The sequence below is a fragment of the Hyla sarda genome, unplaced genomic scaffold (genome assembly GCF_029499605.1).
Source record: "Hyla sarda isolate aHylSar1 unplaced genomic scaffold, aHylSar1.hap1 scaffold_445, whole genome shotgun sequence".
Classification (NCBI taxonomy): Eukaryota; Metazoa; Chordata; class Amphibia; order Anura; family Hylidae; genus Hyla; species Hyla sarda.
Window position 1 is genome coordinate 99,742 of NW_026610458.1, and position 17,032 is coordinate 116,773.

Genomic DNA, 17,032 nt, shown 5'->3' on the forward strand with positions numbered 1-17,032 from the left:
GCAGCGGCTGCAATATCTCAACGGAGAATACGTTTATATCTATGTGTGTGTGTGCGCATATATATATATATATATATATATATATATATATATATATATATATATTCTCCGCCGAAATCACTTTTAAACCCATTTCCACCTTTTTTTCCCTTCTCTTCCTCTTACTTTTTTTTCACGTTTTTTTACGTTTTTCTCCTTTTCGCCTCTTTTCTGGGCGTATTATTCTTCTTTTTCTTCTTTTTTTTCGTCTAATGCATACCCCATCAGTGCAGCAATGCTTATTCAATACCGCCAGCAGATGGAGACACTGGGGGATAATTTTCTAAGGATTTATACTGATTTTTCCTGTCTGAATTTGTCGCACAGAAAGTTGCAGGCCAAATATGTGTGACATTTCTGCGACTTTAGCTTCTAGAGCATTTTTACAACATTATACATAGGTGCTGAATACATAAAAAGCGACTGTTCAGCGACAGACAAGTCGCATCGGCTGAAAGTAGGCCAGAATGTCAGTCCATGTTGGAGCAGGTTTAGATACAGTCTAAAGCATAGATCTCAAAGTCTGTGCACAGAATTTAGCAAGGGCCTCGCACCTTCTGATGCATCAGGTAGGTGCACAATAGCATAGCCTAACCCTCTGTACTTTGGTCTATATTGATGCGGGACATAGACAGCCAGCTGATGACCAATCCATTAGTGCAATGGATGGCTGGAAGCATTTGTCTTTGCCTTTGCAATACCACAGAAGCAATGCATGGTCAATGTACAGCAATGACACACCTGTGTGAACAGCCAGGAGACCCCCCCCCCCCCCATGTTATGTTACATAGTTACATAGTTAGTACGGTCGAAAAAAGACATATGTCCATCAAGTTCAACCAGGGAATTAAGGGGTAGGGGTGTGGCGCGATATTGGGGAAGGGATGAGATTTTATATTTCTTCATAAGCATTAATCTTATTTTGTCAATTAGGAACATTCAGCACCCACCCGCTATCAAGGCAGCTGCCTATCATGTCATGCCCTACCTGCACAGGTGTGCTGGCTACTCAAATGATCCAATTAAGGAGGCCATTTAGTCAGCAGCAGCAGAAGTCCTGTGCCTGGACGCTCCAACAGGGGCCAGACACAAGCAGAAGCAGAAGCAGCAGAAGCAGCAGCAGCACCACCTTTTGTTTTTTGGCTGCAGCAGCAGCAAGGCCCACAGGGCTGGCTAGCTGGCTAGCCAGCAAGCAGGTAGCAATGAAAGTAGGAATCTTTCTTTTTAACCCTGTAAGGGGGTGGTGCACTGTACCCGAAGATACTGCCATATCGGGTCAATGCATAGGGCGACGGAAGCAAGCTTCGAAATCGGCCCCCGTTCTCAAAAATCCATTTAATATATGGTCCCCAGATAGGGGACGTATCAGATATTAAACTGATAAGAACAGATACTACACTTGATCTTAGCCAAAAGGCCGAGAAGCGATAACCGTGAAAGGGGCGGGCCCAACAAGGTCCCCTTCATGGGCACTATCACTGCTTGCTGTCAGGGAGGCTGCCAGACAATTTTCCATGCACACTCTGGGCTGGGGGGCAGTCAACCACCAGTACACACAGCAGAACCTAAACCCATACCATTATTGCTAAGCAGCAAGACAGGGGCCCATTGCACTCCCACGGGGCCTTTTTAAATGCAATCCATAACCCGGATTTGCCAGGAACCCTTCTTACTCCTCCTACTTGCATGTGACACTGGGCTTAGGATCTGCATAGGAAACACACACACAAGCACACACCTACCTTTGTTGCCTGCAGATGCCTCCTTGGCTGTCCCCAAACGGTATCAAACCAACACCCACGGGAAGCTGTAAGCATAGAGGACATGCCTGCACCCCATTGGACTTACCTGTGTGGGTTAAATCCGGGTTATTTGACAACCTATGGCGGTGATGGTTCTGCTCAGGCAGAGCAGTGCTGATGCTCCTCATAAAGCTGTCGCTGCTGTGAAGGTTCTAGGTGACATCACAAATCCCTATGGTTACATACACAACAAAGCTGGGTTGTTGTTGTTTACACTCTGCAAGGCCTGTGGAAGTGAGTGACATCATAGCACTGTAGTTCTGAGGGTTCAAGATGGATGCAACAATCTCCTGTTGCTTCTATGAAGGCCGTAATAGACGACATCACCAAACAGCTCCATAGTCACATACACAGCAAAGGAGAGATGTTGTTTACACCTAGTGATGTCAGTGGTATTGAGTGACATCACAGCACAGTGCTAAGGCTCCTGGGCCTGGACACAGCAGCGGCTGCAATATCTCAACGGAGAATACGTTTATATCTATGTGTGTGTGTGCGCATATATATATATATATATATATATATATATATATATATATATTTCTCCGCCGAAATCACTTTTAAACCCATTTCCACCTTTTTTTCCCTTCTCTTCCTCTTACTTTTTTTTCACGTTTTTTTACGTTTTTCTCCTTTTCGCCTCTTTTCTGGGCGTATTATTCTTCTTTTTCTTCTTTTTTTTCGTCTAATGCATACCCCATCAGTGCAGCAATGCTTATTCAATACCGCCAGCAGATGGAGACACTGGGGGATAATTTTCTAAGGATTTATACTGATTTTTCCTGTCTGAATTTGTCGCACAGAAAGTTGCAGGCCAAATATGTGTGACATTTCTGCGACTTTAGCTTCTAGAGCATTTTTACAACATTATACATAGGTGCTGAATACATAAAAAGCGACTGTTCAGCGACAGACAAGTCGCATCGGCTGAAAGTAGGCCAGAATGTCAGTCCATGTTGGAGCAGGTTTAGATACAGTCTAAAGCATAGATCTCAAAGTCTGTGCACAGAATTTAGCAAGGGCCTTGCACCTTCTGATGCATCAGGTAGGTGCACAATAGCATAGCCTAACCCTCTGTACTTTGGTCTATATTGATGCGGGACATAGACAGCCAGCTGATGACCAATCCATTAGTGCAATGGATGGCTGGAAGCATTTGTCTTTGCCTTTGCAATACCACAGAAGCAATGCATGGTCAATGTACAGCAATGACACACCTGTGTGAACAGCCAGGAGACCCCCCCCCCCCCATGTTATGTTACATAGTTACATAGTTAGTACGGTCGAAAAAAGACATATGTCCATCAAGTTCAACCAGGGAATTAAGGGGTAGGGGTGTGGCGCGATATTGGGGAAGGGATGAGATTTTATATTTCTTCATAAGCATTAATCTTATTTTGTCAATTAGGAACATTCAGCACCCACCCGCTATCAAGGCAGCTGCCTATCATGTCATGCCCTACCTGCACAGGTGTGCTGGCTACTCAAATGATCCAATTAAGGAGGCCATTTAGTCAGCAGCAGCAGAAGTCCTGTGCCTGGACGCTCCAACAGGGGCCAGACACAAGCAGAAGCAGAAGCAGCAGAAGCAGCAGCAGCACCACCTTTTGTTTTTTGGCTGCAGCAGCAGCAAGGCCCACAGGGCTGGCTAGCTGGCTAGCCAGCAAGCAGGTAGCAATGAAAGTAGGAATCTTTCTTTTTAACCCTGTAAGGGGGTGGTGCACTGTACCCGAAGATACTGCCATATCGGGTCAATGCATAGGGCGACGGAAGCAAGCTTCGAAATCGGCCCCCGTTCTCAAAAATCCATTTAATATATGGTCCCCAGATAGGGGACGTATCAGATATTAAACTGATAAGAACAGATACTACACTTGATCTTAGCCAAAAGGCCGAGAAGCGATAACCGTGAAAGGGGCGGGCCCAACAAGGTCCCCTTCATGGGCACTATCACTGCTTGCTGTCAGGGAGGCTGCCAGACAATTTTCCATGCACACTCTGGGCTGGGGGGCAGTCAACCACCAGTACACACAGCAGAACCTAAACCCATACCATTATTGCTAAGCAGCAAGACAGGGGCCCATTGCACTCCCACGGGGCCTTTTTAAATGCAATCCATAACCCGGATTTGCCAGGAACCCTTCTTACTCCTCCTACTTGCATGTGACACTGGGCTTAGGATCTGCATAGGAAACACACACACAAGCACACACCTACCTTTGTTGCCTGCAGATGCCTCCTTGGCTGTCCCCAAACGGTATCAAACCAACACCCACGGGAAGCTGTAAGCATAGAGGACATGCCTGCACCCCATTGGACTTACCTGTGTGGGTTAAATCCGGGTTATTTGACAACCTATGGCGGTGATGGTTCTGCTCAGGCAGAGCAGTGCTGATGCTCCTCATAAAGCTGTCGCTGCTGTGAAGGTTCTAGGTGACATCACAAATCCCTATGGTTACATACACAACAAAGCTGGGTTGTTGTTGTTTACACTCTGCAAGGCCTGTGGAAGTGAGTGACATCATAGCACTGTAGTTCTGAGGGTTCAAGATGGATGCAACAATCTCCTGTTGCTTCTATGAAGGCCGTAATAGACGACATCACCAAACAGCTCCATAGTCACATACACAGCAAAGGAGAGATGTTGTTTACACCTAGTGATGTCAGTGGTATTGAGTGACATCACAGCACAGTGCTAAGGCTCCTGGGCCTGGACACAGCAGCGGCTGCAATATCTCAACGGAGAATACGTTTATATCTATGTGTGTGTGTGCGCATATATATATATATATATATATATATATATATATATATATATATATTTCTCCGCCGAAATCACTTTTAAACCCATTTCCACCTTTTTTTCCCTTCTCTTCCTCTTACTTTTTTTTCACGTTTTTTTACGTTTTTCTCCTTTTCGCCTCTTTTCTGGGCGTATTATTCTTCTTTTTCTTCTTTTTTTTCGTCTAATGCATACCCCATCAGTGCAGCAATGCTTATTCAATACCGCCAGCAGATGGAGAGGGATAATTTTCTAAGGATTTATACTGATTTTTCCTGTCTGAATTTGTCGCACAGAAAGTTGCAGGCCAAATATGTGTGACATTTCTGCGACTTTAGCTTCTAGAGCATTTTTACAACATTATACATAGGTGCTGAATACATAAAAAGCGACTGTTCAGCGACAGACAAGTCGCATCGGCTGAAAGTAGGCCAGAATGTCAGTCCATGTTGGAGCAGGTTTAGATACAGTCTAAAGCATAGATCTCAAAGTCTGTGCACAGAATTTAGCAAGGGCCTCGCACCTTCTGATGCATCAGGTAGGTGCACAATAGCATAGCCTAACCCTCTGTACTTTGGTCTATATTGATGCGGGACATAGACAGCCAGCTGATGACCAATCCATTAGTGCAATGGATGGCTGGAAGCATTTGTCTTTGCCTTTGCAATACCACAGAAGCAATGCATGGTCAATGTACAGCAATGACACACCTGTGTGAACAGCCAGGAGACCCCCCCCCCCATGTTATGTTACATAGTTACATAGTTAGTACGGTCGAAAAAAGACATATGTCCATCAAGTTCAACCAGGGAATTAAGGGGTAGGGGTGTGGCGCGATATTGGGGAAGGGATGAGATTTTATATTTCTTCATAAGCATTAATCTTATTTTGTCAATTAGGAACATTCAGCACCCACCCGCTATCAAGGCAGCTGCCTATCATGTCATGCCCTACCTGCACAGGTGTGCTGGCTACTCAAATGATCCAATTAAGGAGGCCATTTAGTCAGCAGCAGCAGAAGTCCTGTGCCTGGACGCTCCAACAGGGGCCAGACACAAGCAGAAGCAGAAGCAGCAGAAGCAGCAGCAGCACCACCTTTTGTTTTTTGGCTGCAGCAGCAGCAAGGCCCACAGGGCTGGCTAGCTGGCTAGCCAGCAAGCAGGTAGCAATGAAAGTAGGAATCTTTCTTTTTAACCCTGTAAGGGGGTGGTGCACTGTACCCGAAGATACTGCCATATCGGGTCAATGCATAGGGCGACAGAAGCAAGCTTCGAAATCGGCCCCCGTTCTCAAAAATCCATTTAATATATGGTCCCCAGATAGGGGACGTATCAGATATTAAACTGATAAGAACAGATACTACACTTGATCTTAGCCAAAAGGCCGAGAAGCGATAACCGTGAAAGGGGCGGGCCCAACAAGGTCCCCTTCATGGGCACTATCACTGCTTGCTGTCAGGGAGGCTGCCAGACAATTTTCCATGCACACTCTGGGCTGGGGGGCAGTCAACCACCAGTACACACAGCAGAACCTAAACCCATACCATTATTGCTAAGCAGCAAGACAGGGGCCCATTGCACTCCCACGGGGCCTTTTTAAATGCAATCCATAACCCGGATTTGCCAGGAACCCTTCTTACTCCTCCTACTTGCATGTGACACTGGGCTTAGGATCTGCATAGGAAACACACACACAAGCACACACCTACCTTTGTTGCCTGCAGATGCCTCCTTGGCTGTCCCCAAACGGTATCAAACCAACACCCACGGGAAGCTGTAAGCATAGAGGACATGCCTGCACCCCATTGGACTTACCTGTGTGGGTTAAATCCGGGTTATTTGACAACCTATGGCGGTGATGGTTCTGCTCAGGCAGAGCAGTGCTGATGCTCCTCATAAAGCTGTCGCTGCTGTGAAGGTTCTAGGTGACATCACAAATCCCTATGGTTACATACACAACAAAGCTGGGTTGTTGTTGTTTACACTCTGCAAGGCCTGTGGAAGTGAGTGACATCATAGCACTGTAGTTCTGAGGGTTCAAGATGGATGCAACAATCTCCTGTTGCTTCTATGAAGGCCGTAATAGACGACATCACCAAACAGCTCCATAGTCACATACACAGCAAAGGAGAGATGTTGTTTACACCTAGTGATGTCAGTGGTATTGAGTGACATCACAGCACAGTGCTAAGGCTCCTGGGCCTGGACACAGCAGCGGCTGCAATATCTCAACGGAGAATACGTTTATATCTTTGTGTGTGTGTGCGCATATATATATATATATATATATATATATATATATATATTCTCCGCCGAAATCACTTTTAAACCCATTTCCACCTTTTTTTCCCTTCTCTTCCTCTTACTTTTTTTTCACGTTTTTTTACGTTTTTCTCCTTTTCGCCTCTTTTCTGGGCGTATTATTCTTCTTTTTCTTCTTTTTTTTCGTCTAATGCATACCCCATCAGTGCAGCAATGCTTATTCAATACCGCCAGCAGATGGAGACACTGGGGGATAATTTTCTAAGGATTTATACTGATTTTTCCTGTCTGAATTTGTCGCACAGAAAGTTGCAGGCCAAATATGTGTGACATTTCTGCGACTTTAGCTTCTAGAGCATTTTTACAACATTATACATAGGTGCTGAATACATAAAAAGCGACTGTTCAGCGACAGACAAGTCGCATCGGCTGAAAGTAGGCCAGAATGTCAGTCCATGTTGGAGTATGTTTAGATACAGTCTAAAGCATAGATCTCAAAGTCTGTGCACAGAATTTAGCAAGGGCCTCGCACCTTCTGATGCATCAGGTAGGTGCACAATAGCATAGCCTAACCCTCTGTACTTTGGTCTATATTGATGCGGGACATAGACAGCCAGCTGATGACCAATCCATTAGTGCAATGGATGGCTGGAAGCATTTGTCTTTGCCTTTGCAATACCACAGAAGCAATGCATGGTCAATGTACAGCAATGACACACCTGTGTGAACAGCCAGGAGACTCCCCCCCCCCCCCCCATGTTATGTTACATAGTTACATAGTTAGTACGGTCGAAAAAAGACATATGTCCATCAAGTTCAACCAGGGAATTAAGGGGTAGGGGTGTGGCGCGATATTGGGGAAGGGATGAGATTTTATATTTCTTCATAAGCATTAATCTTATTTTGTCAATTAGGAACATTCAGCACCCACCCGCTATCAAGGCAGCTGCCTATCATGTCATGCCCTACCTGCACAGGTGTGCTGGCTACTCAAATGATCCAATTAAGGAGGCCATTTAGTCAGCAGCAGCAGAAGTCCTGTGCCTGGACGCTCCAACAGGGGCCAGACACAAGCAGAAGCAGAAGCAGCAGAAGCAGCAGCAGCACCACCTTTTGTTTTTTGGCTGCAGCAGCAGCAAGGCCCACAGGGCTGGCTAGCTGGCTAGCCAGCAAGCAGGTAGCAATGAAAGTAGGAATCTTTCTTTTTAACCCTGTAAGGGGGTGGTGCACTGTACCCGAAGATACTGCCATATCGGGTCAATGCATAGGGCGACGGAAGCAAGCTTCGAAATCGGCCCCCGTTCTCAAAAATCCATTTAATATATGGTCCCCAGATAGGGGACGTATCAGATATTAAACTGATAAGAACAGATACTACACTTGATCTTAGCCAAAAGGCCGAGAAGCGATAACCGTGAAAGGGGCGGGCCCAACAAGGTCCCCTTCATGGGCACTATCACTGCTTGCTGTCAGGGAGGCTGCCAGACAATTTTCCATGCACACTCTGGGCTGGGGGGCAGTCAACCACCAGTACACACAGCAGAACCTAAACCCATACCATTATTGCTAAGCAGCAAGACAGGGGCCCATTGCACTCCCACGGGGCCTTTTTAAATGCAATCCATAACCCGGATTTGCCAGGAACCCTTCTTACTCCTCCTACTTGCATGTGACACTGGGCTTAGGATCTGCATAGGAAACACACACACAAGCACACACCTACCTTTGTTGCCTGCAGATGCCTCCTTGGCTGTCCCCAAACGGTATCAAACCAACACCCACGGGAAGCTGTAAGCATAGAGGACATGCCTGCACCCCATTGGACTTACCTGTGTGGGTTAAATCCGGGTTATTTGACAACCTATGGCGGTGATGGTTCTGCTCAGGCAGAGCAGTGCTGATGCTCCTCATAAAGCTGTCGCTGCTGTGAAGGTTCTAGGTGACATCACAAATCCCTATGGTTACATACACAACAAAGCTGGGTTGTTGTTGTTTACACTCTGCAAGGCCTGTGGAAGTGAGTGACATCATAGCACTGTAGTTCTGAGGGTTCAAGATGGATGCAACAATCTCCTGTTGCTTCTATGAAGGCCGTAATAGACGACATCACCAAACAGCTCCATAGTCACATACACAGCAAAGGAGAGATGTTGTTTACACCTAGTGATGTCAGTGGTATTGAGTGACATCACAGCACAGTGCTAAGGCTCCTGGGCCTGGACACAGCAGCGGCTGCAATATCTCAACGGAGAATACGTTTATATCTATGTGTGTGTGTGCGCATATATATATATATATATATATATATATATATATATATATATATATATTTCTCCGCCGAAATCACTTTTAAACCCATTTCCACCTTTTTTTCCCTTCTCTTCCTCTTACTTTTTTTTCACGTTTTTTTACGTTTTTCTCCTTTTCGCCTCTTTTCTGGGCGTATTATTCTTCTTTTTCTTCTTTTTTTTCGTCTAATGCATACCCCATCAGTGCAGCAATGCTTATTCAATACCGCCAGCAGATGGAGACACTGGGGGATAATTTTCTAAGGATTTATACTGATTTTTCCTGTCTGAATTTGTCGCACAGAAAGTTGCAGGCCAAATATGTGTGACATTTCTGCGACTTTAGCTTCTAGAGCATTTTTACAACATTATACATAGGTGCTGAATACATAAAAAGCGACTGTTCAGCGACAGACAAGTCGCATCGGCTGAAAGTAGGCCAGAATGTCAGTCCATGTTGGAGCAGGTTTAGATACAGTCTAAAGCATAGATCTCAAAGTCTGTGCACAGAATTTAGCAAGGGCCTCGCACCTTCTGATGCATCAGGTAGGTGCACAATAGCATAGCCTAACCCTCTGTACTTTGGTCTATATTGATGCGGGACATAGACAGCCAGCTGATGACCAATCCATTAGTGCAATGGATGGCTGGAAGCATTTGTCTTTGCCTTTGCAATACCACAGAAGCAATGCATGGTCAATGTACAGCAATGACACACCTGTGTGAACAGCCAGGAGACCCCCCCCCCCCCATGTTATGTTACATAGTTACATAGTTAGTACGGTCGAAAAAAGACATATGTCCATCAAGTTCAACCAGGGAATTAAGGGGTAGGGGTGTGGCGCGATATTGGGGAAGGGATGAGATTTTATATTTCTTCATAAGCATTAATCTTATTTTGTCAATTAGGAACATTCAGCACCCACCCGCTATCAAGGCAGCTGCCTATCATGTCATGCCCTACCTGCACAGGTGTGCTGGCTACTCAAATGATCCAATTAAGGAGGCCATTTAGTCAGCAGCAGCAGAAGTCCTGTGCCTGGACGCTCCAACAGGGGCCAGACACAAGCAGAAGCAGAAGCAGCAGAAGCAGCAGCAGCACCACCTTTTGTTTTTTGGCTGCAGCAGCAGCAAGGCCCACAGGGCTGGCTAGCTGGCTAGCCAGCAAGCAGGTAGCAATGAAAGTAGGAATCTTTCTTTTTAACCCTGTAAGGGGGTGGTGCACTGTACCCGAAGATACTGCCATATCGGGTCAATGCATAGGGCGACGGAAGCAAGCTTCGAAATCGGCCCCCGTTCTCAAAAATCCATTTAATATATGGTCCCCAGATAGGGGACGTATCAGATATTAAACTGATAAGAACAGATACTACACTTGATCTTAGCCAAAAGGCCGAGAAGCGATAACCGTGAAAGGGGCGGGCCCAACAAGGTCCCCTTCATGGGCACTATCACTGCTTGCTGTCAGGGAGGCTGCCAGACAATTTTCCATGCACACTCTGGGCTGGGGGGCAGTCAACCACCAGTACACACAGCAGAACCTAAACCCATACCATTATTGCTAAGCAGCAAGACAGGGGCCCCATTGCACTCCCACGGGGCCTTTTTAAATGCAATCCATAACCCGGATTTGCCAGGAACCCTTCTTACTCCTCCTACTTGCATGTGACACTGGGCTTAGGATCTGCATAGGAAACACACACACAAGCACACACCTACCTTTGTTGCCTGCAGATGCCTCCTTGGCTGTCCCCAAACGGTATCAAACCAACACCCACGGGAAGCTGTAAGCATAGAGGACATGCCTGCACCCCATTGGACTTACCTGTGTGGGTTAAATCCGGGTTATTTGACAACCTATGGCGGTGATGGTTCTGCTCAGGCAGAGCAGTGCTGATGCTCCTCATAAAGCTGTCGCTGCTGTGAAGGTTCTAGGTGACATCACAAATCCCTATGGTTACATACACAACAAAGCTGGGTTGTTGTTGTTTACACTCTGCAAGGCCTGTGGAAGTGAGTGACATCATAGCACTGTAGTTCTCAGGGTTCTAGATGGATGCAACAATCTCCTGTTGCTTCTATGAAGGCCGTAATAGACGACATCACCAAACAGCTCCATAGTCACATACACAGCAAAGGAGAGATGTTGTTTACACCTAGTGATGTCAGTGGTATTGAGTGACATCACAGCACAGTGCTAAGGCTCCTGGGCCTGGACACAGCAGCGGCTGCAATATCTCAACGGAGAATACGTTTATATCTATGTGTGTGTGTGCGCATATATATATATATATATATATATATATATATATATATATATATTTCTCCGCCGAAATCACTTTTAAACCCATTTCCACCTTTTTTTCCCTTCTCTTCCTCTTACTTTTTTTTCACGTTTTTTTACGTTTTTCTCCTTTTCGCCTCTTTTCTGGGCGTATTATTCTTCTTTTTCTTCTTTTTTTTCGTCTAATGCATACCCCATCAGTGCAGCAATGCTTATTCAATACCGCCAGCAGATGGAGACACTGGGGGATAATTTTCTAAGGATTTATACTGATTTTTCCTGTCTGAATTTGTCGCACAGAAAGTTGCAGGCCAAATATGTGTGACATTTCTGCGACTTTAGCTTCTAGAGCATTTTTACAACATTATACATAGGTGCTGAATACATAAAAAGCGACTGTTCAGCGACAGACAAGTCGCATCGGCTGAAAGTAGGCCAGAATGTCAGTCCATGTTGGAGCAGGTTTAGATACAGTCTAAATCATAGATCTCAAAGTCTGTGCACAGAATTTAGCAAGGGCCTCGCACCTTCTGATGCATCAGGTAGGTGCACAATAGCATAGCCTAACCCTCTGTACTTTGGTCTATATTGATGCGGGACATAGACAGCCAGCTGATGACCAATCCATTAGTGCAATGGATGGCTGGAAGCATTTGTCTTTGCCTTTGCAATACCACAGAAGCAATGCATGGTCAATGTACAGCAATGACACACCTGTGTGAACAGCCAGGAGACCCCCCCCCCCATGTTATGTTACATAGTTACATAGTTAGTACGGTCGAAAAAAGACATATGTCCATCAAGTTCAACCAGGGAATTAAGGGGTAGGGGTGTGGCGCGATATTGGGGAAGGGATGAGATTTTATATTTCTTCATAAGCATTAATCTTATTTTGTCAATTAGGAACATTCAGCACCCACCCGCTATCAAGGCAGCTGCCTATCATGTCATGCCCTACCTGCACAGGTGTGCTGGCTACTCAAATGATCCAATTAAGGAGGCCATTTAGTCAGCAGCAGCAGAAGTCCTGTGCCTGGACGCTCCAACAGGGGCCAGACACAAGCAGAAGCAGAAGCAGCAGAAGCAGCAGCAGCACCACCTTTTGTTTTTTGGCTGCAGCAGCAGCAAGGCCCACAGGGCTGGCTAGCTGGCTAGCCAGCAAGCAGGTAGCAATGAAAGTAGGAATCTTTCTTTTTAACCCTGTAAGGGGGTGGTGCACTGTACCCGAAGATACTGCCATATCGGGTCAATGCATAGGGCGACGGAAGCAAGCTTCGAAATCGGCCCCCGTTCTCAAAAATCCATTTAATATATGGTCCCCAGATAGGGGACGTATCAGATATTAAACTGATAAGAACAGATACTACACTTGATCTTAGCCAAAAGGCCGAGAAGCGATAACCGTGAAAGGGGCGGGCCCAACAAGGTCCCCTTCATGGGCACTATCACTGCTTGCTGTCAGGGAGGCTGCCAGACAATTTTCCATGCACACTCTGGGCTGGGGGGCAGTCAACCACCAGTACACACAGCAGAACCTAAACCCATACCATTATTGCTAAGCAGCAAGACAGGGGCCCATTGCACTCCCACGGGGCCTTTTTAAATGCAATCCATAACCCGGATTTGCCAGGAACCCTTCTTACTCCTCCTACTTGCATGTGACACTGGGCTTAGGATCTGCATAGGAAACACACACACAAGCACACACCTACCTTTGTTGCCTGCAGATGCCTCCTTGGCTGTCCCCAAACGGTATCAAACCAACACCCACGGGAAGCTGTAAGCATAGAGGACATGCCTGCACCCCATTGGACTTACCTGTGTGGGTTAAATCCGGGTTATTTGACAACCTATGGCGGTGATGGTTCTGCTCAGGCAGAGCAGTGCTGATGCTCCTCATAAAGCTGTCGCTGCTGTGAAGGTTCTAGGTGACATCACAAATCCCTATGGTTACATACACAACAAAGCTGGGTTGTTGTTGTTTACACTCTGCAAGGCCTGTGGAAGTGAGTGACATCATAGCACTGTAGTTCTGAGGGTTCAAGATGGATGCAACAATCTCCTGTTGCTTCTATGAAGGCCGTAATAGACGACATCACCAAACAGCTCCATAGTCACATACACAGCAAAGGAGAGATGTTGTTTACACCTAGTGATGTCAGTGGTATTGAGTGACATCACAGCACAGTGCTAAGGCTCCTGGGCCTGGACACAGCAGCGGCTGCAATATCTCAACGGAGAATACGTTTATATCTATGTGTGTGTGTGCGCATATATATATATATATATATATATATATATATATATATATATATTCTCCGCCGAAATCACTTTTAAACCCATTTCCACCTTTTTTTCCCTTCTCTTCCTCTTACTTTTTTTTCACGTTTTTTTACGTTTTTCTCCTTTTCGCCTCTTTTCTGGGCGTATTATTCTTCTTTTTCTTCTTTTTTTTCGTCTAATGCATACCCCATCAGTGCAGCAATGCTTATTCAATACCGCCAGCAGATGGAGACACTGGGGGATAATTTTCTAAGGATTTATACTGATTTTTCCTGTCTGAATTTGTCGCACAGAAAGTTGCAGGCCAAATATGTGTGACATTTCTGCGACTTTAGCTTCTAGAGCATTTTTACAACATTATACATAGGTGCTGAATACATAAAAAGCGACTGTTCAGCGACAGACAAGTCGCATCGGCTGAAAGTAGGCCAGAATGTCAGTCCATGTTGGAGCAGGTTTAGATACAGTCTAAAGCATAGATCTCAAAGTCTGTGCACAGAATTTAGCAAGGGCCTCGCACCTTCTGATGCATCAGGTAGGTGCACAATAGCATAGCCTAACCCTCTGTACTTTGGTCTATATTGATGCGGGACATAGACAGCCAGCTGATGACCAATCCATTAGTGCAATGGATGGCTGGAAGCATTTGTCTTTGCCTTTGCAATACCACAGAAGCAATGCATGGTCAATGTACAGCAATGACACACCTGTGTGAACAGCCAGGAGACCCCCCCCCCCCATGTTATGTTACATAGTTACATAGTTAGTACGGTCGAAAAAAGACATATGTCCATCAAGTTCAACCAGGGAATTAAGGGGTAGGGGTGTGGCGCGATATTGGGGAAGGGATGAGATTTTATATTTCTTCATAAGCATTAATCTTATTTTGTCAATTAGGAACATTCAGCACCCACCCGCTATCAAGGCAGCTGCCTATCATGTCATGCCCTACCTGCACAGGTGTGCTGGCTACTCAAATGATCCAATTAAGGAGGCCATTTAGTCAGCAGCAGCAGAAGTCCTGTGCCTGGACGCTCCAACAGGGGCCAGACACAAGCAGAAGCAGAAGCAGCAGAAGCAGCAGCAGCACCACCTTTTGTTTTTTGGCTGCAGCAGCAGCAAGGCCCACAGGGCTGGCTAGCTGGCTAGCCAGCAAGCAGGTAGCAATGAAAGTAGGAATCTTTCTTTTTAACCCTGTAAGGGGGTGGTGCACTGTACCCGAAGATACTGCCATATCGGGTCAATGCATAGGGCGACGGAAGCAAGCTTCGAAATCGGCCCCCGTTCTCAAAAATCCATTTAATATATGGTCCCCAGATAGGGAACGTATCAGATATTAAACTGATAAGAACAGATACTACACTTGATCTTAGCCAAAAGGCCGAGAAGCGATAACCGTGAAAGGGGCGGGCCCAACAAGGTCCCCTTCATGGGCACTATCACTGCTTGCTGTCAGGGAGGCTGCCAGACAATTTTCCATGCACACTCTGGGCTGGGGGGCAGTCAACCACCAGTACACACAGCAGAACCTAAACCCATACCATTATTGCTAAGCAGCAAGACAGGGGCCCATTGCACTCCCACGGGGCCTTTTTAAATGCAATCCATAACCCGGATTTGCCAGGAACCCTTCTTACTCCTCCTACTTGCATGTGACACTGGGCTTAGGATCTGCATAGGAAACACACACACAAGCACACACCTACCTTTGTTGCCTGCAGATGCCTCCTTGGCTGTCCCCAAACGGTATCAAACCAACACCCACGGGAAGCTGTAAGCATAGAGGACATGCCTGCACCCCATTGGACTTACCTGTGTGGGTTAAATCCGGGTTATTTGACAACCTATGGCGGTGATGGTTCTGCTCAGGCAGAGCAGTGCTGATGCTCCTCATAAAGCTGTCGCTGCTGTGAAGGTTCTAGGTGACATCACAAATCCCTATGGTTACATACACAACAAAGCTGGGTTGTTGTTGTTTACACTCTGCAAGGCCTGTGGAAGTGAGTGACATCATAGCACTGTAGTTCTGAGGGTTCTAGATGGATGCAACAATCTCCTGTTGCTTCTATGAAGGCCGTAATAGACGACATCACCAAACAGCTCCATAGTCACATACACAGCAAAGGAGAGATGTTGTTTACACCTAGTGATGTCAGTGGTATTGAGTGACATCACAGCACAGTGCTAAGGCTCCTGGGCCTGGACACAGCAGCGGCTGCAATATCTCAACGGAGAATACGTTTATATCTATGTGTGTGTGTGCGCATATATATATATATATATATATATATATATATATATATATATATATTTCTCCGCCGAAATCACTTTTAAACCCATTTCCACCTTTTTTTCCCTTCTCTTCCTCTTACTTTTTTTTCACGTTTTTTTACGTTTTTCTCCTTTTCGCCTCTTTTCTGGGCGTATTATTCTTCTTTTTCTTCTTTTTTTTCGTCTAATGCATACCCCATCAGTGCAGCAATGCTTATTCAATACCGCCAGCAGATGGAGACACTGGGGGATAATTTTCTAAGGATTTATACTGATTTTTCCTGTCTGAATTTGTCGCACAGAAAGTTGCAGGCCAAATATGTGTGACATTTCTGCGACTTTAGCTTCTAGAGCATTTTTACAACATTATACATAGGTGCTGAATACATAAAAAGCGACTGTTCAGCGACAGACAAGTCGCATCGGCTGAAAGTAGGCCAGAATGTCAGTCCATGTTGGAGCAGGTTTAGATACAGTCTAAAGCATAGATCTCAAAGTCTGTGCACAGAATTTAGCAAGGGCCTCGCACCTTCTGATGCATCAGGTAGGTGCACAATAGCATAGCCTAACCCTCTGTACTTTGGTCTATATTGATGCGGGACATAGACAGCCAGCTGATGACCAATCCATTAGTGCAATGGATGGCTGGAAGCATTTGTCTTTGCCTTTGCAATACCACAGAAGCAATGCATGGTCAATGTACAGCAATGACACACCTGTGTGAACAGCCAGGAGACCCCCCCCCATGTTATGTTACATAGTTACATAGTTAGTACGGTCGAAAAAAGACATATGTCCATCAAGTTCAACCAGGGAATTAAGGGGTAGGGGTGTGGCGCGATATTGGGGAAGGGATGAGATTTTATATTTCTTCATAAGCATTAATCTTATTTTGTCAATTAGGAACATTCAGCACCCACCCGCTATCAAGGCAGCTGCCTATCATGTCATGCCCTACCTGCACAGGTGTGCTGGCTACTCAAATGATCCAATTAAGGAGGCCATTTAGTCAGCAGCAGCAG

General features: G+C 45.8%; 7 non-coding genes across 7 annotated transcripts; all 7 read right to left on the reverse strand.

The window, feature by feature from the left end:
- Positions 1-1,277: 1,277 nt before the first annotated feature.
- Positions 1,278-1,468, reverse strand: LOC130334872 (U2 spliceosomal RNA). Its single transcript, XR_008876598.1, has one exon. It is a non-coding gene; the product is annotated as a U2 spliceosomal RNA (small nuclear RNA).
- A 2,086-nt stretch (positions 1,469-3,554) lies between these two features.
- On the reverse strand, positions 3,555-3,745 carry LOC130334873 (U2 spliceosomal RNA). The gene has a single exon (XR_008876599.1). It is a non-coding gene; the product is annotated as a U2 spliceosomal RNA (small nuclear RNA).
- A 2,082-nt stretch (positions 3,746-5,827) lies between these two features.
- Positions 5,828-6,018, reverse strand: LOC130334863 (U2 spliceosomal RNA). The gene has a single exon (XR_008876590.1). It is a non-coding gene; the product is annotated as a U2 spliceosomal RNA (small nuclear RNA).
- A 2,085-nt stretch (positions 6,019-8,103) lies between these two features.
- Positions 8,104-8,294, reverse strand: LOC130334874 (U2 spliceosomal RNA). The gene has a single exon (XR_008876600.1). It is a non-coding gene; the product is annotated as a U2 spliceosomal RNA (small nuclear RNA).
- Positions 8,295-10,386: 2,092 nt separating this feature from the next.
- LOC130334877 (U2 spliceosomal RNA) lies at positions 10,387-10,577 on the reverse strand. The gene has a single exon (XR_008876602.1). It is a non-coding gene; the product is annotated as a U2 spliceosomal RNA (small nuclear RNA).
- A 2,087-nt stretch (positions 10,578-12,664) lies between these two features.
- On the reverse strand, positions 12,665-12,855 carry LOC130334878 (U2 spliceosomal RNA). Its single transcript, XR_008876603.1, has one exon. It is a non-coding gene; the product is annotated as a U2 spliceosomal RNA (small nuclear RNA).
- Positions 12,856-14,941: 2,086 nt separating this feature from the next.
- Positions 14,942-15,132, reverse strand: LOC130334823 (U2 spliceosomal RNA). Its single transcript, XR_008876565.1, has one exon. It is a non-coding gene; the product is annotated as a U2 spliceosomal RNA (small nuclear RNA).
- Positions 15,133-17,032: the final 1,900 nt, after the last annotated feature.